This window comes from Pristis pectinata, chromosome 8 (genome assembly GCF_009764475.1).
Source record: "Pristis pectinata isolate sPriPec2 chromosome 8, sPriPec2.1.pri, whole genome shotgun sequence".
NCBI lineage: Eukaryota > Metazoa > Chordata > Chondrichthyes > Rhinopristiformes > Pristidae > Pristis > Pristis pectinata.
The window spans coordinates 7,715,364-7,737,737 of NC_067412.1; the positions used below are offsets into that span (position 1 = coordinate 7,715,364).

Genomic DNA, 22,374 nt, shown 5'->3' on the forward strand with positions numbered 1-22,374 from the left:
GAACCCAGAAAAGTTGGTATTGCTGTTGATGGATCAGAAATCCAGATTAATTTACTCCTGGCTCAGGGCTCCTGAGAATAATCTTTACATCCTAACCCCTCTGTCACAGACCAAGGGAAGTGGAAAAAGTGAAGATTCTTTTCACATAACGTTTATACTATCATTGGCATGTTGGTACCACAGTTTTGTTTAGCCTTCGTTTTGAAATATTTAGTTCCCTTTATAGTAATGTTATAAATCTGCCTTGGGATCAGGCATTACAGTCTCTGGGTTCTGATGAGGCACGCTGCAGGTTGGTAGGTTAATTGGCCACTGTAAATTGCCCTGAGTGTATAAATGGCCCCTAGTGATAGAATCTGGAGGAAGCTGATGAGAATATGGGGAGAATAAAATGAGATTAATGTAGAATTAATATAAATTGATGCTTGGCTTGGACTTGCTGGGCCAAAGGGCCTGTTTCCATGCTGTACATTGTTTCTAGGGTGTCTTAGCACTATGAAGTGCCCCCTGAGTGCAGTGTCTTTGTCAGAACGTCAGAACGTGGACTTTGGTGAGATAAGGGCATCTTGCAGCTTCACATTTAAGTAGTTAAATAAATTGAATTAATTTCAGAACTAAATTCAGGTAGGCCCTACAGGGAAGGTGCAGTGCGTGGGAGTTTAGGGAAACCATCAGGATCCCTTGTGACATCATCTGTAGAGAGCCTCTGCACCTGAAGGAACTTTGGCTCAGAGTTGATGAGATGGAGTCCGATATTCGGGCACTGTGATTCATCACAGAGAGAGAAAGTTACCTGGACCCATTGGCTCAGGAGATAGTCTCTCCCCCACAACACTCCACCGCCTTGGATTAAATGTTTGCGGAATTGTTCAGCCGAGAGAGTCAGGTGTGACTACAAGTGAGGCAGAAATGGGGATCCAGAAGGTTGTGTTGGAGGAGTCTCAGTCGATGCCTGTGTTCAACAGGTACAAGGTTCTTGTAGCCTGTGTGGATGAGTGAGCACCACAGGGAAGACGAGCAAATTGTCCCCAGCACTGTGGTACAGGGGCCATTGAAGTAGGGGACATGGGATGGAATGGAGTAGAGATAGGGGACACTATAGTTAGGGGGATGGATACTGTCATTTGCAGCTGGGGGGTGGGAGGGGGGTCATACCTGAAGACTGTGTTTTTTGCCTGGTGCCAGGGTTAAGGACATCTCCTCAAAGAGAGGAAAATTGGAGTGTGAGAACCAATGACTTAATTAGGACCAATAAAGAATGGGAGAGTCAGAGTCCAGTGACACAGGCTTGGCCAAAAAAACAAACTGCTGGAGGAGCTCAGCAGGTCAGGCAGCATCTGTGGAGGGAAATGGACAGTCAGTGTTTCGGGTCAAGACCCTTCATCTGGAGGGGGAGATAGCCAGTGTAAAGAGGTGAGGGGAAGGGGTGGAGCAAGACCTGGCAAATGATGGGTGTATCCAGGTGAGGAGGGGAGAGTGGGAATAGCGACAGAGGCCGGGAGGTGATAGGTGGAGGTGACAGAGGGCTGCAAATGATGGAATCTGATAGGAGAGGAAGGTAGACCGTGGAACCAAAGATTTGGGTTCTCAGTGTGGGCCGAAGGGCCTGTTCTGTGCTGTACTGTTCTATGTTCTATGTTCATTTCAATTGCTACCTGTTTGGAGCTTGCAAGTGCTCCCTGTGATCCTGTAAGTTTTCCTGGCTGCCTTGGTTTTCTCCCACACCAGAGAGAGGTGCTGGTAGAATAAATGGCCACTGTGTATTACCTCTAATATAGGTGGGGGGTAGGAGAAGTGGGGAGAGGAAGTAGATGGGCAAATGAGACAGAATAAGCTACAGGGAAATAAGAGGGGGGAATAAAACCAGCATACACTGATGGGCTGAATAGCCTTTGGTGTGGTAATAAGTAAGTAATGAGTTTCTGCTGAAGGAACTTGGACAGCAAATTTAAAAAAAAGCAGAACTACAAAGGTAATAATCTCCACTTTACTACCGGAGTTTCTGAGCCCAGTGTAAATTGGCAGGGTCAGTAAGATAAGAGTTGAATGTGTGGTCCAGAGGTAAAACTTTGCTTTGGCCACACTTGGATTATTGTGTGCAATTCTGGCTGCCCCATTGTAGGAGGGATGTGGAGACTTTGGAAAGACTGCAGAAGAGGTTCATGAGGACGCTGCCTGGATTAGAGGGTATGAGCTATAAGGAGAGGTTGGATAAACTTGGGTTGTTTTCTCTGGAGAGTCGGAGGTCAAGGGGAGACCTGATAGAGGTTTGTAAAGTTATGAGGGGCATAGATAGGGTAGACAGTCAGAATCTTATTTCCCCAGGGTAGCACTGTCAAGTACTGGAGGACATGCATTTAAGGTGAGAAGGGGAATATTTAAAGGGGATGTGCGGGGCAAGGTTTTACACAAAGTGTGGTAGGTACCTGGAGGCATGGTGAAAGCAGATATGATGGTGGCATTTAAGAGGCTGTTAGATTGATGCATGAACATGCAGGGAATGGAGGGATGTGGATTGTGTACCTGCAGAAGAGATTTAGTTTAGTTCGTCATTGTGTTCAGTGCAGACATCCTGGGCTGAAGGGCCTGTTCCTGTGCTGTACTGTTCGACGTTCTATGTTCTATTGCAGTGAGAGGAATGAGTTTCAGTTCTTGGGGTGCCCACAGACACTACTGGGGAAAGAGGGAGCTGTTACGTTGGGATGGGCTGCACTTGGATCAGGCTGGGATGGTGTGGATCGAATAGCTAGGGCTGGAGAAAAGGCTCGAACTAAATCAGTGCAGGAGGTGGAGTGGTGGGGAGGTTCTACCGAGGGGGGGATTTAGAAAGTTAAAGAGAAAAGGCAAGGTGATAGAGCAGGGAAGGGAAATGGTTAATGATAGGGAAGGGACGGAGCATACACGCATTAGTGTAGGCCTCCATTTAGAAGTCAGAGCAGGGAAAAATAGTAACAAGACAAATTTGAAGGCTCTTTATCTCACTGCAAACAGCATTCGTGTCTAGATAAATTAAAGGCACAAACAGAATAAATTGATATCATCTAACAGCCGTTATAAGAGACATGGTTGCAAGGTGACCAAGATTGGGGAAAAAATACTGCAGGATACTTAACATTTAGAAAAAAAATCGATGGTGTGGTCCTGATAGTAAAGATGGGAAGCAGGGTAGAACATTGGTGGGAGTTTAGTGACCCATTATATAAAGCTGAACACTGTATAATTCAGGAAATTAAAGGTGCACGTTACAAGAGTAATATAGCGATCACAGGGAACTATAATCCAATGTTGCCTGGGGAAATCAGGATTTGTATGAAGGATTAATTTATGGATGTACAAGAGGAGGCTGTTTTGACAGTAATGTTGAGGAACTGATGAGGGAACCTGCTGAACATGAGACACCAGAGACTGCAGATGCTGGAACCTGGAGTAACAAACAAAATGCCGGAGGAACTCAGCGGGTCGGGCAGCATCTGTGGAGAGAAATGGACAGTTGACGTTTTAGGTCGAGACCTTTCATCTGTCACCACCACCCACCACCCCCCACCCCCCCCCCCCCACCACCCTCAAAACGTCGACTGTCTACTTGCCTCCACAGATGCTGCCTGACCTGCTGAGTTCCTCCAGCAGTTTGTTTTTCTGCTATTTTAGATCTGGCACTGTGGAAGGAGAAAGGATAAATTAATAATCTGGTAGTTAAGGACCTTTTAGGGAAGAGTGCTCACCATGTGATAGAATTTTATGTGAAGGTTAAAAGTGTATTAGTTTAATCAGAAGCCAGGGTCTTAAATCTAAACAAGGAAAACCACACAGCTATAAAGTGTTAGTTGGCTGTGCTAAATTGGGAAATAACATTAAAATGTGCAGAAGCAAGTGGGCAATGGCTAATACTAAAATAATTAATATATAACTTATTCCTTCAAATATATGATCCTTTAAAAACCTATTAGGAAAAATTAAAGGTGGTATTAGATTAAAGGATAAGGTTTATAAACATTGCTAAAAAGAGCAGTAAAACCACACTTCAGCAAGAGCAGACCCAGAAATTGATAAGCAAAGGGGAAATGGAATGTGAGTGTAAGAAACATTCGAACTGGCTGTTTAAAAAAAGGTTATATACATAGCAAAAAGGGAAAAGATTAATGTGGGTTCCTTCCAGACCAAGACAAGAGAAATTCTATTGGAGAATAAGGAATTGGCAGTGAAATTAAACATATATTTGGCATTGGTCTTCAGAGAAGACAGTAGAGAAAACTCCCAGAAGTAGTGAAGAGCGGCACATCGAGAGTAAAGGAGGAGCTGAAAGAAATTATCATCAGCAATGAAAAGGAGAAATTAGCTGGACTGGAAGCCAATTAATCCCCAGAACCTAATGACCTGCTGTCTATGTTTTTTTAATACAGGAGGCAACAGAGACAGTGGATACACTGGTTGTCATCCTCCACTGTTCCACGAGTTCTGGAACAGTTCCCATGCATTGGAAGGTCGCAAATGTAACCCCACCATTTGAGGAAGGAGGGAGCAAGAAATGGAGAACTACCTCCCACTTTGTAGACGTTAGTAAGACATAATTAAAGAAGTGGTAGCAGGGTGCATAGAAAATAATAATATGATAGGGCAGGGTCCACAGGGACTTACAAAAAGAAAATATCATTTTATTTATAACTAGCAAAATAGACAAGGGGTAGCCAGTAGATGTGATGTATTGGGTCTTTAAGAAGGCCCTCGATAAGCTGCCACAAAGAAATTATTAAGCAAAATTGGGGACAATCTGCTGATGTGCAGCGAAGAACGATTAACAGAGATAAAGCACAAACTGGGCACTTTGGGTCAGTAGGATGCTGCAGAGATGAATTGTTATTGAATATTAATGAATGTTATCTGCCTCTGGAAGATGTCCTTGATGATGGAATATAATGACAGGTAGAAAAACGTGAGGTGATGCATTTTTAATAGAAAAAATTGGAAAGTAGAGCATTAGTTAAATAGTGGGGGATTGAAAGGTGCTGGTGTTCAGAGGGACCTGGATTTCCTTGTACGCAAATTATTAAGAATTACCATGCAGAAACAGCAAGCAAGTAGGAAGGCAAGGGATATAGATCCCTTTATTGCAAGAGTATTTGTGAAGAAGGGTACCGATGACTTATTATAATTATATAGGGTCCTCATGAAACTGCACCTGAAATAGGGACCTGCATCTACTCAAGGGAGGATGTACTTGTGACACAGGGAATGCACTGATGTTTCACTAGATTGATCCCTGCAATGGGTACTGTGTTCCATGAGAAGGGATTAAGCAAATTGGGCTTGTACTCTCTTGAGTTTAGAAGAGTGAGAGGTGATCTCATCGAAATGTACACAAAATGCTTCTGAGGGGGGGCTTGACAGTAAATGTGTGGCAGTGGTACCTAGAACCAGGAGAGACAGTCTATGGATGAAGGGTCAGCCATTCAGGACAGCTCAGGCGGAACTTTTCCTTTCTTCTGAGAGGGGGCAGTGAATCTTTGGAATTCTGTATCCGAAAGGACTGTGGAGGCTCAGTTACTGGGTATATCCAAGACGGGGACCAACAGGTTCTTGTATATTAATGGTATCAAGGGATGTAGCTTCGTGCAGAAAAGTGGTCCTGAGATAAAACCATGTTATTGAAGGGAAGACCAGACACAAGGATGGTCTGCAATCCTGCTATTTCTAATATTCTTATGTTATCCATGGCATCTCTGTTCTTCAACAGTGTCATGGGTCCACTTGAGAGGTCTTGGTTTGATGACAGCCTGGCTAGCTCAGTCGGTAGAGCATGAGACTCTTAATCTCAGGGTCGTGAGTTCGAGCCCCACGTTGGGCGCCAATTTCTTTGGGCAGCATGGTAGTGTAGTGGTTAGCCTAATGCTATTACAGCGCCAGCGACCTGGGTTCAATTCCTGCTGCTGTCTGTAAGGAGTTTGTACGTTCTCCCTTTGTGTCAACATGGGTTTCTTCCGGGTGCTCCGGTTTTCTCCCACATTCCAAAGACGTACGGGTTAGGAAGTTGTGGGCGTGCTATGTTGGCGCCGGAAGAGTGGCGACACTTGCGGGCTGCCCCCCAGCACATTCTCAGTAACGCAAAAGATGCACTTCACTGTGTGTTTCGATGTATATGTGATTAATAAATAATTAAAATATCTATATCAAAACATTCAACACCCTAATAATGCTATGTGTGGGGAAGGCAATGCCTTCCAATATCCCCTTCGCCCTTTGCTTCTCTGCATCCTTACTCCCAATTCACTAACGTTGCTCTGTTATTTAAGCAATGCAGAAGTGCTAAATTTGGCTGTTAATTAACAGCAGCCGTGAAGTTCCTTCAAGGCTAGTTTATAGTTACAATGTGGAGAAATCACGACCAATTTGCTCGCAAGTTGCAGTAAGAGAAGCGACCATTGGACTCGTTTCCAGAGGCATTGGTTGATGGATCTCTGTTCTTCAGAAGTGTCATGGGGCCACTTGAGAGGGTCTTGGTTTGACGTCAGATCCAAATGAAGGCATTTTCGGTAATTTGGTTCCCCCACTGTACAACTGTTAAGTGTTAGAATATGGGGTCAACCATTTAAGAGAGAAATGAGAAAGAATTTCTTCACTCAGTGACTTGAAATTTTCCATCCTGGAGAGTTATGAGTTCCAAAAGTGAATATATTTAAGGCTGAAATAGGTTGTTGGCCCACTAGGGATTTGAGGGATACAGGGAATGAGCAGGGAAGTGAAACTGGGGCCATGATCAAATCAGCTGTGATCTTATTGAATGGCCTGTTCCTATTGCTTATCTTCTTGTGTTCTTACGTTAGCTTAGAACTCAAAAGAAAATACAATTTTGCAGATGTTGGACACCTGAAATAAAAACAGAAACAGTTGGAAATACTCAGCACGTCAGGCAGTATCTGTGAAGATATTACTTATGACTTTGCATCAGAATTGGGAATAGTTTGAGAGCAGTCCGTCACTGGCTCATCACTTCCTTCCTTCCAGTTCATCCTCATGACGGTGTCGTCAAGGATGCCTGCCACCCCCCGGCCATTCCCTCTTCTCTCTCCTCTACCTTCTGGGAGAAGATACAGGAGCTTCAAAGTCTGCATGATCAGACTCAAGAACAGCTTCTTCCCCACTGCTATCAGACATCTGAACCAATCACCTCTTTCACGTCCCCTTCCCGGTGGTACTGCCACCATCTCGGACTCTTAACTCCACATCTGTCGGTTATTCCGTTATTGTCACTTTAGCATTTCTTTTTGCTCTACTTCAGAATGCACTACAATCTTTGCACCACTGTTGTTTTTCGCTTGTCGCTGTATTTATTTTATTTATTATTAGCTTGTATACTGTTTACTCTGTGAGCTTCACGCGAGCAAGGAATTTCACTGCACCCTGGTGTATATGACTACATACTAATCCGAACCTGAGATAAATTTTAAAGTGCAGAGAAAATAGGAGAGGATAAATGGGAAGATTGTGACAGGGTTGAAAAGAGGAAAGGCTAAGTGATAGAAAGAAGGCAGGGGATGATGGTGCAGTGTGAAAAGTATTAGGATACGTAAACAAAAGAACAGAAGGTCGATTTGGAAGAGGTGTAAATACAGAATAATTATCTTAAATTAGCAGACCGACATATTGTTAATGTTGGAAATCTGAAATTAGAGTGCTGATTACCTGAAATTTAGAGTCCTAGAGTAATACAGCATGGAAACAGGCCCTTTGGCCCAACTGGTCCATGCCGACCATGGTGCCCACAAAGCTAGTCCCATTTGCCCATGTTTGGCTCATAATCCCTCTCAACCCCTCCTATCCATGTACTTATCCAATTGTCTTTTAAAAAGCGTTATTGTACCTGCCTCAACCACTTTCTCTGGCAGCTCAATCCACATACGCACCACCCTCTGCGTGAAGAAGTTTCCCCTCAGGCCCCTTTTAAATCTTTCACCTCTTACCTTAAACTTATGCCCTCTAGTTTTTAGTTACCCTTCCCAGGGAAAAGGCAATGTGCGTTCACCCTATCTATACCCCTCGTGATTAGATACACCTCTATAAGGTCACCCCTCAATCTCTTACATTCCAAAGAATAAAGTCCTAGCCTGCCCAACCTCTCCCTATAACTCAGGCCCTCGAGTCCTGGCAGCATCCTCGTGAATCTTCTCTGCGCTCTTTCCAGTTTAGTAACGTCTTTCCTGCATCAGGGTGACTAAACCTGTACACAATACTCCAAGTGCGGTCTCAGCAAAGTCTTGTATAACTGCAACATAACGTCCCAACTCCTGTACTTAATGCCCTGACTGATGAAATATTGAGTTCGTTGTTGAATCTGGAAAACTGTATTGTGCCTGGTCAGATGATGAGGTCCTGACATTCAGGCTTATATTGAGCTCTGCTGTTGAATCACTGGGAAATGAGAAAATTAGACAACAACTCCCTTTCATCATCTCTCTTCAGTTTAACATGAATGATATCCATTTGATCCGTCACTGCATCTCCCTGTTTATTCTTTTCACTGAAACATTTGTCGCAGGAGTGCCACACACCAGCTTGAAACAAGAAGCCTAAAGCTGTGCTTCATTGTACCCATTTACAATAAAGGCTGGAAGTGCAGTCAGGCAACAATTAAATGTGCATGTTCGGTGGTGATAAGACAAGGTGCACGCAAACTTAGAGAAAACAAAGCTCATTTCCCAAGGGTCTTGTGAAAAGAGAAACAAAAATAACAAATATATTACGGAGAAATTGCGGTGAGGCTGTCAGTATTCACTGCTGAAACAGAGGAAATCTGACAGCTCGACACCATCCAGGACGAAGCAGCCTGTTTGATTGACGCCCACAGATGCTGGAGTGTGCACCAGCCACAAAATGCCCAGGGTTCTGCAACAGCTCCTCCTGCAAGTCACACACCTCCCTTGACTTGGAAATATATCGTTGGTCATTCAGTGTTACTGAGTCTAAATCCAGGAACTTTGACCCCAGCAGTGCTGTGGGAACATGTTCACCAGAATGATTGCAGTGGTTCAAGGTGGTGGCAACTAGGGATGCTGGTCTAGCCGACTGCAGACGCTGGTCTTGCCAGTCTCCAGCTGGCAGAATTTTGTACTGGAAATAATTATTATAGCATTTTGCTCTAGAAAAAATTGATTTTCAGTTGCCTATTCTGGAGGAAAAAACGTAGCATTATACAAATGAATTTTTAGCCACAAATATTCATGAGGTACTTACGCTGTAAAAATTCTCTGAAAATGTAATGCTTTGTTGCAGAAGGTGTGAGTAGTTAATAGTGTGTTAATCCATAATTACTGGTTAACCACATCCCTAGCCCTAAAAATGTGTGCGCTGTCATTCCATCAGCAAAATATTTCAGGATCCTGCACTTTTTTTTAACATAATTTTGAAGTTTAGTTAGATATCTTTATTGTTCACATATACATCGAAACATGCAGTGAAATGCATCTTTTGCGTAGTGTGTTCTGGGGGCAGCCCGCAAGTGTCGCCACGCTTCCGGCGCCAACATAGCATGCCCACAACTTCCTAACCCGTACGTCTTTGGAATGTGGGAGGAAACCGGAGCACCCGGAGGAAACCCACGCAGACGCGGGGAGAGTGTACAAACTCCTTACAGACAGCATCCGGAATTGAACCCGGGTCGCTGGCGCTGTAAAGCGTTACGCTAACTGCTACACTGCCCGATATTTTTGATATTTGATGTTTAATCTTATGTGTATGTTTTGATCTTTATTTTGCTCCTTGTAAAATGTTTAAAAATAGGCTAGTTTAAAATCGTGCTCCTGGCCCCTCTTTGTGGAAGAGTAGTGCTAGTTCACTCATGACCACACTGCCCAGGAAAAAACTAAAACCTATTGCTGATGTTTGCAGCCAATCTTGGATTAAAAGGAAAAGACTCGTGTTTAGACACCCTGACGCTCTCTGCCATTTTGATAGTTTCCAATGTCCTGGTCCCAACCGGTTCACCTGCTCCATTCTCTACACCAAGGTGATCTGAGGGCTCTTTGCTTCTTCCTTGAAAAGGGACCCAGTAGGTCTCCCTCCACCAACACCCTTCTTTTGCTTGGCTGAACTCATTCTTGCGTTGGAGAATCTTCACTCGCTTCCTTCTAATCGAAGATGTCGCTGCTGGTGACACAAGAGACTGCAGATGCTGGAATCTCGAGCAACGCACAAACTGCTGGAGGAACTCAGCGGGTCAGGCAGCATCCATGGAGGGAAATGGACAGTCAACATTTCAGGTCGAGACCTTCATCCGAACTGGGTCCTGATGAAGGGTCTTGACCTGAAACATTGACTGTCCGTTTCTGTACACAGATGTATGACACATTGAGTTCCTCCAGCAGTTTGTGTGTAGCTACTGATATTGGTTTATTATTGGTATTGGTTTATTATTGTCACATACAGTGAAAAGCTTTTGTTTACCTGCCATTCAGACAGATCATTCCATATATAAGCACATTGAGGTAGTTAAAAAGGGAAAACAGAATGCAGAATATAGTGTTGCAGCTACAGAGAATGTGCAGTGCGTGTAGACAAATATAGTACAAGAGCCATGTCGAGGTAGATTAGGAGATCAAGAATTCATCTTTAGCATATGAGAGGTCCATTCAAGAGTCTGATAACAGTGAGATAGAAGCTGTTCTTGAGTCAGGTGGTATGTGCTCTCAGGCTTTTCTATCTTCTGGGAGAGGGGGGAAAGAGAGAATGTCCAGGGTGGGAGGGGTCCTTAATTATGTTGGCTGCTTTTCTGAGGCGGTGAGACGTGTAGATGGGGTCAGTGGAGGGGATGCTGGTTTGAGTGATCTATGGGAATCTGCATAGTTCAGCTGGTTGAGTGGTGTCACAACAACAACCTCGCACTCAACGTCAGCAAGACCAAGGAACTGATTGTGGACTTCAGGAAGGGGAAGTCAGGAGAACACCCACCAGTCCTCATTGAGGGGTGAGCGGTGGAAAGGGTGAGCAGCTTTGAGTTCCTGGGCGTCACATCCCTGAGGATCCACCTTGGGCCCAACACATTGATGCAATCATGAAGAAGGCACGCCAGCAGAGTTTGGAGTTTGAGGAGATTCTGTATGTCAGCAAAGACTCTTATAAATTTCTACAGATGTACGGCGGAGAGCATCCTGACTGGTTGCATCACTGCCTGGTATGGAGGCTCCAATGCACAGGATCGCAAGAGGCAGCAGAGGGTTGTAGGCTCAGCCAGCTCCATCATGGGCACAACCCTCCATGCCATTGAGGACACCTTCAAGAGGTAGAGCCCCAAGAGGGTGTCCTCCATCACTAAGGACCCTCACCATCTGGGACATGCCCTCTTCTCGTTACTACCTTTGGGGAGAAGGTACAGGAGTCTGAAGACCCACACTCAACAATTCAGAATCAACTTCTTCCCCTCCGCTATCAGGTTTCTGAATGGTCCATGAACGCTACCTCGTTATTCCTTTTTGTTTTGCATTATTTATTTATTTTTGTAATTTATAGATTTTTATGTCTTGCACCGTCCTGCTGCCGCAAAACAACACATTTCACGTCATATGTCAGTGATAATAAACCTTGTTCTGATTCCAAGTCTTGTCTGTCTCCTTGTGGGATAAGTGGAACAATCCTTGTTTCATTTGTACTCGGGCTCCCTCCTTTACCTTCCTCTCTGGCCCATTGATGACCGTGTTGGTGCTGCTTCCTGCTCTTGTACAGAACTAGAAAGTTTCACAGAGGTGCTGCAGTCAGAGCCGCTGCCTCACAGTGACCCAGAGTCAACACTGACCTCCAGTGTGGTCTGTGTGGAGTTTTCACCTTCTCCCTGTGACTGTGTGTATTTCCTCCCACATCCCAAAAACCTGCAGGATGATAGGTGAATTGGCCCCTGTGATTTGAACCTGGTGTGTCGGTGAGTGGTAGTATCTGGGGGGAACTGAGAGGAATGTAGGAAAGATCTGTAGGATTTGTTGAAAGTGTATAAAATTATGAGGAGTATAGATAGGGTGGACAAGCAATATCTTTTTCCCATTATTGAGCGATCCAATATCAGAGGGCATGCATTTAAGGTGAGAGGGGGCAGGTTCAGAACAGACGTGAGGGGTACGTTTTTTACTCAGAGAGTGGTGGATGCCTGGAATGCGTTGCCTGATAGGGTGGTGGAGGCAAATTCATTGGGGGCTTTTAAGAGGGGCTTGGATGGGCACATGAATGAGAGGAAAATGGAGGGCTATGGGCATTCTGTAGGTAGGAGGGATGAGCTATGTTGGCACAACATTGTGGACCAAAGGCCCTGTTCTGTGCTGTACTGTTCTATGTTTTAAATAAAATGGGATTAGTGTAAGGGGGTGCTTGATGGTGAGCTGAAGGAATTGTTTCTATGCTGTATGACTGTATGACTCTGAGATTTTATGTAGCACCTTCTCATCACCTCAGGAACCCCTCCAAAGCACTTTAAAGTTAAATTAAGTACTCTTGAAATGTAGATGATGTTATGATCGAGGAAGCATGCCAGCCACTTGCAGCACAGCAAGCTCTAAGCTGCGGTGTGCCAATGACCGGAGAGTCTGATTTAGTGGGAGTGTTTGAGAGATGAATGTTGGCCAAGGCACAGACCCAGAATGACTTTCTTACGTTCTCAGAGCATCCCAATGAACTGAGCACACTATGGCTAAACCTTGCATTTGGTAGCATTTTGCCTGCAAATTTACAAGCTTGTCTCTTTATTTTGGTTCTGACAACGGGTCTTTGATCTGAAACTCTGTTTCTCTTCCCACAGATTCAGCCTGATCTGCTGAGTGTTTCCAGCATTTTCTGGTTTTTGATTTAGATTTCCAGCACCTACAGTTATTTTTTGATTTTCACTTGTATTTGGTAGATTGTGTATAAAGGATAGTGGGGATTCAGTTGTCCATCATACATTGAAGTCAATCAAAATTAACATTGTAAGATTTGAATTAGAGATACAGGTTCTCCCCAGTTTAAAATCGTCTAACTTATGTAAGGACTATGACCTCACGATCTACCTTGTTGTGACCTTGCACCTTATTGCACTGCACTTTCTCTGTAGCTGTGACACTTTACTCTGTACCATTATTGTTTTTACCTGTACTACCTCAATGCACTCTGTACTAACCCAACGTAACTGCACTGTGTAATGAATTGACCTGTACGATCGGTGTGCAAGACAAGTTTTTCACTGTACCTCGGTACAAGTGACAATAATAAACCAATACCAGTACAGCTCCATACATATGGATGAGTGTTTGGGAAACTGGTGGGATGGATTTGGTGGCTGCTGAGTGGCTGCAGGCAACTTTGCCATGTGGGAACTCGGTTTGCAGCCGCACTTCTGACTTTCGAACTGTCTGGGTTACAAACAGTTCACAAGGAACTGAGCTCTGCCGTAATCTGGGGACGACCTGTATAGAAAAAAGGAACAGGTGCAAGGCACTTGGCCCCTCAAGCCTGCCCTACTATTCCCTGTTCCTGTTTTCTCCCTGTATTCCTTGATCTCCTTGGCATTCAGAAATATATCCACCACCTTCTTGAATATATTTAATGACTTGGCTTCCCCGTTTCCTGTGGCTGTCTCTGGCTGAGTTGATGTCGGTTGATTTATGCCAATGCCCAAAGCCAAAATTAATCCCAGTGATGCACGGTCGTGGTTGAATATGGTGAAGGAATCAAAGGAAAGTTGATGAGCATGCGGGAGAGAACAAGCGGCGGGGGAACAGGGAAATTAGAGGAGAGCAGTGGAACTGATGGGCTTGCTCTGTTGGGAGCTGGCATCAACCTGACGGGCCGAATGTGCGTATGTATGTATTCCAGGCAATCACACTGTGCCATTGGCACTGGCAAATAATGCATAGTTTGTCTGAGTTTTTCTTACCATGTCTGACTGCAATGGAGAATGGTAATTTAATGGTTAATAGACCAGTGACTTCAAGGTCTGGATTAAAGATCCAGGGAGATGATTTCAAATCCTAATTAATTAATGAATCAAAAGCTTGATATCAGTACTCTGGGCCTTGAAACTACTGTATTGCAGTAAAATCCCATCTACTTGACTAATAAGGAAGGAGATTTGCTGTTCTTGTCCAGTCTGACTTCAAAACCTCAGCAGGTGGACTCTTAATTGCCCTCTGAAATGGCCCAACAGACTACTCAATCTTACCTGTTAAAAGATTCATCTCTGCACACCAGCATCCAAGTACTGTAAACCTCTGATAATCCAGGCACACTTGGGATTTAGTGGTGCTGGACTAGAGATTTTCCTCAGCATTGGATGTTAATCTCTGTTAATACCCCAAGGGGATCTGATGGGTATACAGAAAGTGGTTGATATCTAGAACGCGCTGCCAGAGGAGGCAGTGGAATCAGATACAAACGCTATGTTTAAGAGGCATTTAGACAGAGATTTGAATACATAAGGCATAGAAGGATATGGTCCTAATGTGGGCAAATAGGATTAGCGTGGATGGGCAAAATGGTTAGCATAGACGTGGAGGGCCGAAGGGCCTGTTTCTATGCTGTATGCCTTCAACTCAACTCTAAGGACTATTGGGGATTTGCCTTTAGCCGAAGGGCTTGCCATCGGCATCCAGATCCTGTGAGAGACTGTACAAAGTAATGGACAAAGGAAACATTGAGAACTGAGTTATCAACTGGTGCAGCTTGCAGGCTGTGCATTAAATCCAGAAAGTGAATCAATATTGCCCACTCATAGTAGGTAGCATTTCTTAAGATGAAGAAATGCCTTTGGACCCAACTTTAAATTGATTTTCTTTTGTGAGATTCATTAAGTGGAATGATTTAGGAGCATTTTATTCAGCACTTTCAAGAACTCTTGCCCTCAAAAGAATTGGTACAACAGATTTGTTAACTTTTTAATAAGTTATTCTTTTTTGAAGACTTTAATCATTATCCATACTGAAACTTGTGACATGACATCTGTGATTTGATGGCTTAGTTCTGTCTTTGTTTTAAAAAATTATTTGGCTTGGTAGTGAATGGCTTACTTCATACCTCTCCAGAATTTGTCCATCATCTGCAAGGTACACTCAGAAGTATTGCATCGCGTTGCCACATAAAGGGTAACATTTATTGTCAAAAAGAACTTCCAATCCTTTTGTGGTAGTAACCTCATTTCCACATGGGAAATATCGGATTTTCTTCAGCAGTATATGGAACAAGCTGCCAGAGGAAGTGGTTGAGGCAGGTACAATAACAACTTTTAAAAGACGGTTGGACAAGTACATGGATAGGAAAGGTAGAGAGGTAGAAAGGTAGAGTGGGCCAATCACAGGCAAATGGGACTAGCTTGGATTGGCATCTTGGTTGGCATGGACCAGTTGGGCCGAAGGGCCTGTTTCTTTGTGGTTTGACTCTAAGCATGAGGGATACCGTGCCTTAACTAGATGAGTGCAGCTCTAACAGCTTGACATCATCTGGGAAAAAGTAACCTGCTTGATTGGCATCCCAACTGACATGCTACCTATTCACGTGCTGTAGATCACACACCATCCTGAAAATATTGGAATTGGTTTATTATTGTCACCAGTATTGAGGAAAAACTCGCCTTGCATACCATTCATACAGATCAATTCATTACCCAGTGCACTGAGGTAGCACAGGGTAAAACAATACAGAATGCAGAGTAAAGTGTCACAGCTACAGAGAAGGTGCAGTGCAGGTAGACAGTAAAGTGCAAGGTCATAACGAGGTAGATTACGAGGTCAAGAGTCCATCTTGTCGTACTAGGGGACTGTTCAATAGTCTTCTAACAGCGGGATAGAAGCTGTCCTTGAGCCTGGTGGTACGTGCTTTCAGGCTTGTGTATCTTCTGCCCGATGGGGGTGGGGGGGGGGTGGTTGGAGCGGAAGAAGAGAGAATGTCCGGGGTAGGTGGCATCTTCGATTATGTTGCTGCTTCACCAAGGCAGCGAGGAGTATGGATAAGAGTCCATAATATCAGTGTTCATGGAGTTATAGAACATGGAAACAGGCCCTTCGGCCCAACTCGTCCACACTAACCAAACCTGAGCTAGTTTCACGTGTCTGTTTTTGTCTCATATCCCTCTAAACCTTTCCTGTCCGCGTACCTGTCAAAATGTCCTTTAAATGTCGTAATTGTACCCTCCTCTACGACTTTATCTGCAGCTCATTCCATATATGCACCAACCTCTGTGTGGAAAAAGTTGCCCCTCAGGTTCCTTTTAAATCTTTCCCCTCTCACTTTAAACCTCTGTCCTCTAGTTTTGGACTCCCCTAGCCTGGATAAAAGGCTCTGGCTATTCACCTTCTCTATGCCCCTCATGATCTATAAGGTTCCTTCTACATCTTTTCTGTCCAGTCAGATGATACAACATTACACAAATTATGTGACATTCTTATCACATTACGCAAAGAATCTTAACTTAACTGCTACATTATGACACTGTATCAGAGAAATTCCCCTTTTCCACCCATTTCCTTCCCCACCTTCCCCACACCTAGGCTGACTTGTTTTTCTATTTCTTGGTTCTGATGAAGGGTCCCAGATCTGCAACATTCTCTTTCCACAGATGCTGTCTGACCAGCTGAGTTTTTCCAGCATTTTCTGTTTTTATATAGTATTTGCCCAATGTTTTTGAATGTTTATGAATGCTCAAACTCCATCACTTGCTATAATTGCTGTTAAACACAAAGTCAAGGTCAAAGTCAAGTATACTGTCAAGTTTATGCACAAGTACATGCACAGGTGCAATGAAAAACTTACTTGCAGCAGCATCACAGGCGTATAGCATCAGAGACACAACATTCACAAGAAAAACATAAATTAAAACCAAATCATACAAGAAAGAACACAATTAGAACAAAAAAAAACAAAGTCCATTGTAGTGCAAAGTAGTCAAAGTGGTCATTCTTTTGCTGTACTGAGTAGTGATTAGGGTTGTGCAGGTTGGTTCAAGAACCGAATGGTTGAAGGGAAGTAGCTGTTCTTGAACCTGGTGGTGTGGGACTTCAGGCTTCTGTACCTCCTGCCCGATGGTAGCTGCGAGAAGATGGAAGATGACATCTGCAACGTTTAAAATGTGCCACAAATTTATCAACTGGGCCAAATGATGTTGCAAAGATGCTTTCCTTCATTGCCTCTGCATCTGGCAGATCCACCTGTATACATGCATCCTCAGCCCAGCAGCGTAAACTGAGCTAAGTCTGTTGATTTAATTGGAGACTCCATTATCCCACTCTAATAACACTGAACATACACAATAATTACAGTAATTTTTGGGTGTTTTGATTACCAGGAATTAGCGTTTGTTTAAGGAGTTGTCACAGTGAGAATGTGGAAAGTTTTGATGCAGGCAGAATTGTACAGTACAGTAAGAAACTATTCAAAACCTGCTCACGTTAGGTTTTTAGAGCTCCCAATGAGCCCGCTCTCACCCTTAGAGTCAGACAGTCATACAGACAGACCCTTTGGCACACTACGTCCATGCCAACCTGTTTGCCCATCTACACTAATTCTGTTTGCCCACATTAGGACTGTATCCTTCTACGCCTTGCCTATTTATGTGTCTGTCTAAATGCCTTGTAAACTGGAAATCATGTCTCAAGAATTGGATTGAGTTTTGTTGCTTGACCAAGAGGATTGACTAGGGCAGGGTGGTAGATGTTGTCTACATAGACTTTAGGAAGGCCTTTGACAAGGTCCCGCATGGTAGGCTAGTCTGTAAGGTTAGAACACATGGGATTCAGGATGAGCTAGTGAGTTGGATACAAAATTGGCTCAACTGTGAGAGGCAGAGGGTGGCAGTGGAGGGTTGTTTTTTCAGGGATCAGTGTTGGGTCCTCTGTTGTTCGTCATACATGTTAATGATCTGGATGAGATTGCAGGTGACGCAAATAGTATGTTTGCAGATGAAGCCAAAATTCGTGGTGTAGAGGAGAGTGAAGAGGGTTGTCTAAGGTTACAAGAGAGTATTGATCACACTGGGACAGTGGGCAAAGGAATGGCGGATGGAATTTAACTCAGACGAGTCAGAAGTGATGCATTTTGGGCAGTTAAGCCAGGGCAGGACATACGCAATGAATGACGGGGCCCTGGGCTGTGCTGTTTAATAGAGAGACCTTGGGGGTACAAATACATAGTTCCTTGAAACACAGCTAGACAGGGTGGTGAAGAAGGCATATGGCATTCTTGCCTTCATCAGCCGAGGCATTCAGAACAGGAGTTGGTATGTCATGGTACAGCAGAAGAAAATGCTGGCCAGACTGCACTTGGAGCATTATGTGCAGTTCTGGTCGCCACAGTACAGGTGATTGAACTGGAGATGGTGTAGAAACTCCTTCCTCTCACCTTAAACCTATGCCTTCTTGTTTTTGATACCCCAATCACAGGAAAAAGATTTAGACTATCTACCTTATCTATGCCTCTCGTAATCTTATATACCTCTATCAGGTCACCCTTCAGCCTTGTCTGTTCCAGGGAAAATAAGCCCAATCTCTCCATATAACCGAAGTCCTCCAATCCAGGCAACATCCTGGTGAATCTCCTGTGCACTGTCCCCAGCGCAATCACATCCTTCCTATAGTGTGCTGACCAGAACTGCACACAGTACTCTAGCACGGCCTACCCAATGTTTTGTAAAGTGGATGGACCTTTCTCAGGTGATCCATTGGTCTAGAATTACACAATAATCCATGGTCTAAGCACCAAGAACAAGCATTTCCCTTGCACCTTCTGGGTTATCTTTTTTCCTCTCAACTATGCTCTTTTTTTCATTTATTTCAGAATCAGAATTATTATCACTGACAGATGACATGTAAAATGTGTTGTTTTGCGGCAGCAGTACATTGCAAAGATATGAAAGTCTATAAATTACAAGAATAAATAGTGCAAAAAACAGGAACAATGAGGTAGTGTTCATGGGTTCATGGACTGTTTAGAAATCTGATAGCGGAGGGGAAGAAGGTGTTCCTAATTGTTGAGTGTGGGTCTTCAGGCTCCTGTACCTCCTCCCTGATGGTAGTAACGAGAAGAGGGCATGTCCCGGGTGGTGAGGGTCGTTAATGATGGATGCCACCTTCTTGAGGCACCGCCTCTTGAAGATGTCCTCGATGGAGGGGAGGGTTGTGCCCATGATGGAGCTGGCTGAGTCTACAACCCTCTGCAGCTTCTTGCAACCCTGTGCATTGGAGGTTCCGTACCAGGTGGTGATGCAGTCAGTCAGAATGCTCTCCTGGTTAGACACCAGAGACTTCTTCAAGTGAGTCTGGTTGAAGTCCCCCGCGATGATCAGGAAGGCATCAGGGTGCGCTGTCTCGTGACTGCTGATCATGTTTCCCGTAGTTCATATTTTCATTTTTCCCTTGGACAAAGAGGAGGCCATTTGGCCCATCGAATCTACATTGGCTAATGGAGCAATCCCATTCCACCACTAATGTTCCCTGTCACCTATCTTCCCCACATGCCCATCTATTCCCCGGGTCTCCTGCCACTCACCTACACTAGGAGTTATTTACAGTGGCTAATAAACCTTCCAACCAGCAGGTCTTTGGGATGTGGGAGGAAACCGGAGCACCTTGGAAAAAAACCTACTTCAATGCAGGGAGAACATGCAAACTCCACACAGACAGAGGTCAGGATTGAACCCAGGTTTCTGGAGCTGTGAGGTCTACTGGCTGTGCCCCTGTGCTGCCCATTCACAGGATTCATTGCTGGTCTCTAACTGACTTTGAGAAGTTAGTGGTGCTCCAGCTTCTTACGGAATGTGGGGAGTTACATAGAACATCAAGGCCATAGATTGGTATATGACAGGAAGAGGCCATTTGGTCCATCATGTCCCTGCTGACCGTCAAGTGACCTATCAATACTAACTTTATTTACCACCCCTTGGTCCGTAGCTTACAATGCAATCCTGGGCCATTTGGGTAGCTGAAAAGGAGCTATCCAATCTAGTTTGGTACCTCCTGCCATGTGTCAAAGCTTAAACTTGACAAGGCAACTTCTCAGCGTTTTCCACTGAATTCCATCTCCAACAAGAGCGAGTTCCACAACCTAACCTTGACATTCATTGCTGAATCACCCACCATCAACATCTCCGAGGTCACCATTGACCAGAAATCAAGTGGACCACCCATATAAACACTGTGGCCACAAGGCTGTGTACCCTGTCGTGAGTGACACACCTTATGACATGCTCAGCCTTTCCACCATAGGCAAGACACAAGTCAAAATCAAAGTCAAGTTCACTGTCATATGCATGAGTGCATGTATGCACAGGTACATTGCATCAGGTAAGCAGCATTCACAAGAAAAACATGAATTAAACATAACGTGTACTCAATTTTTACAAGAAAGGCATAATTAGAACAAAAATACCAAAGTCCGTTTTAGTGCAAAGTGGTCATAGTGTTGCTATACTGTAGGAATTAGGGTGGCGGCAGTTGGTTCAGGAACCAGATGGTTGAAGGGAAGTAGCTGTTCTTGAACCTGGTGGTGTGGGACTTCAGGCTTCTGTACCTCCTGCCCGATGGTAGCTGTGAGAAGATGGCATGGTGGGGATCTTTGATGATAGATGTTGCCTTCTCGAGGCAGTGTCTCATGTAGACACTACCGATGGTGGGGACGTGCCCGTGATGTATTGGGTTGAGTCCACTACTCTCTTCAGCTTCTTATGTTCCTGCGCATTGGAATTGCCGTACCAGACCGTGATGCAACCAGTCAGGATACTTCTAACATTACACCTGTAGAAGTTTGTTAGGGTGTTCGGTGACATGCCGAACCTCCTTAATCTATTATGGGTGACGGAATTCCCTCCACCTGTCTGGAAGAGTGTAGCTCCAACAGTATTCAAGAAGCTCGATACCAACCAGGACAAAGCGTGCCACTCGACTGGTACCCTGTCCACCACTCTGAACATTTACTTTCCTTCACCACCAGTGCCGAGTAGCTCGAGGTGTACCATATACAAAATGCACTGCAATTACTCACCCAGACTGCGCCATAATCTCCACTGCCAAGAGGGACAAAGGCCGCAACACCACCAGCTGCAGCTTCTGTCACACTTGCCTTGGAAAGACAGTGTAATTGCTTCATTGTTGCTGGGGATAAATCCTGAAACTTCCTCCCCAACAGCACGGTGGGGGCCTCTTCACCAGAAGGACTGCAGTGGGCAAGGAGGCAACTCACCACAACCTTCTCAAGAGTGTTGAGGGATGGACAGTAAGTGTTTGCCAATGAGGCTCACGTTCTGAAAAGTGAGTAAATAACAAAAATCTTTTCTTCCTGACAGATGTGCCACATTACGAGACAAGAACAAATTCATATCTGCTGTGATAAATCATAAAGCAGATAATTCCTGATATTGAACTGTCCAATTATAACTGGGGTTACACTTAAGCGCTGAAAAGTATGATCTTGTAGATTAGCCAAAGCTAGAATTGGTGATTTGGTTGATCGTGCTGCTTTGGAGCATTTTGGAATTTTGCGACCTTAAAGGTGATGCATAAATGATAATTGGTTTGTTATTGTCACATGTACTGAGATACAGTGATAAAGTTTGCTTTCATGCCATCCAGACAGATCATTCCATACATAAGTACATCAAGGTAATACAAAAGGAAAAACAATTTACAGAATGCAGAATATAGTGTTACAATTACAGAGACTGTGTAGTGCAGGTAGACAAATAAGGTGCAAGGACCATGACGAGGTAGATTGTGAGATCAAGAGTTCATCTTTATCATACAAGAATTCTGTTCAGGAGTTTTATAACAGCGGGATAGAAGCTGTCCTTGAGCCTGGCAGTGCGTGTTTTCAAGCTTTTGTATCTTCTGCCCGATGGAAGGGGGGAGAAGAGAGGATGACCGGGACAGGAAGGGTCCTTGATTATGTCGGCTGCTTTCCCCAAGGCACCAGGAAGTGTAGACGGAGTCAATGGAGGGGAGGCTGGTTTGCGTGATGGACTGGGCTGTGTCCACAACTCTTTGCAATTTCTTGCGGTCTTGGGCAGAGCAGTTTCCATACAAAACTGTGATGCATCCAGATAGGATGCTTTAATCGTCATCTGTAAAAACTGGTGAAGGTCATCGGAGACCGTTATCTAGGTTCGTGTATAAACAAAGATCCACTGACCCAGTTGAATGCAAGGAATGCCACTATTGGAACACCACACTGACGTTGCTTGACACCTTCCAGGTTTCATTTTGGTCTTGTATGGACATAGAACAGTACAGCACAGGAACAGGCCCTTCGGCCCGCAATGTTGTGCTGAACTAATTAAACCAGTAATTGAAAGCCTACTAAACTAGTCCCTTCTGCCTACACAATGTCCATATCCCTCTATTCTCTTCATATTCATGTGCCTATCTAAGAGCCTCTTAAGCACCTCTATCA

General features: G+C 44.3%; 1 protein-coding gene and 1 non-coding gene across 2 annotated transcripts in view; both read left to right on the top strand.

Moving 5' to 3' along the window:
• Nucleotides 1-22,374, top strand: part of LOC127573683 (ras-related protein Rab-26-like) — a 336,554-nt gene that overhangs the window by 90,480 nt on the left and 223,700 nt on the right. The window lies entirely within an intron of this gene.
• trnak-cuu (transfer RNA lysine (anticodon CUU)) lies at nucleotides 5,770-5,842 on the top strand. The gene has a single exon. It is a non-coding gene; the product is annotated as a tRNA-Lys (tRNA).